Source organism: Arachis hypogaea, chromosome 15 (genome assembly GCF_003086295.3).
Source record: "Arachis hypogaea cultivar Tifrunner chromosome 15, arahy.Tifrunner.gnm2.J5K5, whole genome shotgun sequence".
In the NCBI taxonomy this organism is placed as follows: Eukaryota; Viridiplantae; Streptophyta; class Magnoliopsida; order Fabales; family Fabaceae; genus Arachis; species Arachis hypogaea.
In genome coordinates this window covers 14,846,424-14,847,828 of record NC_092050.1, presented here as the reverse complement: position 1 = coordinate 14,847,828, position 1,405 = coordinate 14,846,424, and positions in this window count along the sequence as shown.

Sequence of the window (1,405 nt, the reverse complement as noted above, 5' to 3'; positions counted from 1 at the left end):
TTATCATAGACATTCTATACATTAAAGTCAATTAATGAGTGTTATATCATTTTCAATATACATTGATACACATGTATGTCTGTAACTTTGTATTTATATGAAAGTCTTATTTGATTATTGTAGGTATATGGCATGTATTCTATCTATATATACATGGGCGGCAAAAAACTTATTCCATATTATTAATTAGTTATCATATCAGAGACTTCAGCTTATTTCACTATTTATTTAAAAAAAAAATGCTTTGCAAATTGCAATGTTGAAATAAAAAGTGTCCATATTTATCTTTGATAAATTAATAATATATGGACATTCAGAAGAATATAATAATATATATGGACATTTGAAGTTTTGAACCTCTGACCAGGTATATGGTATTTTAAAAACAATAGAAAAGACTGCATAGGTGAAAATTGATTATCCAAAGTTGACTTCCGAATATGCAAATGATTCTAGCTATAATTTTTTGTCTTGAATAATTGTGAATTATTGCGTATATACTAGTATATACTAATGAAAGTATTATGGTGTGTGATGAGCGAGGGTCAATGGGTTTGGCCGACAACTACATACACCATGTTGCTTACTTGTAATGTGAAGCTTGAAGACGTGCTTTTGGATATACTCTATCCCTTTAACTAATAAGATGCATATTTTAAAAGATTAATATAATTATCCATTTTTATAAGTTAAATTAAGAAAGTGATTACTCACGTTATTAAGACGATATTTTTTTAAAAAAATAATAGTTAAAAATTGTTTTAATTTCATATATTTAATTAAATTATTTAATAAAAAACTGTTTTATGAGTTCTTTTTTTCTTTTTCCTTTGTTGTTTTACTAATCATATTATTGTATTAAAAAAGTTAACTTTATATGAAATCAGCTGCTTATAAATATGAAAAGATATCTTACATTTAAATTTAATAAGAAATTAAATCACATGTAGTGTACATTTAAAACAAAACATACAATAATTTTCTGTTTATTTATATTTTTGCCTAAATTTTTATATCTAAATTCTAAGTATTCTATATATTTCACGTTAAAGCTAAGACCAAGATATATAAAATATTCTGAAGTAGAAAAATGCATCTCATTATTAGCCCTAAAATATTTATAAACGCGGCGGATATATATTTGTATATATGAAGTAAAAAATAAAAAATTCAACTAGGCTTTTGATTTTTACTAGCAAATACTGCATGGATAATTAATTTAAATGTGAGAATTGCAAAAAATTGTCTTTTGAGATTGAAAGTTTCCAAATATACTAAACTAATTAAGAGTATATATATGTATATATTAAAAATTCATGTAGAAAGTCAACTATAATTTTTTGAGTTAATATTATCGAATTTTTTAAAATTATTTTTATTTAAATTCTAAATTTTAAATTCTAAA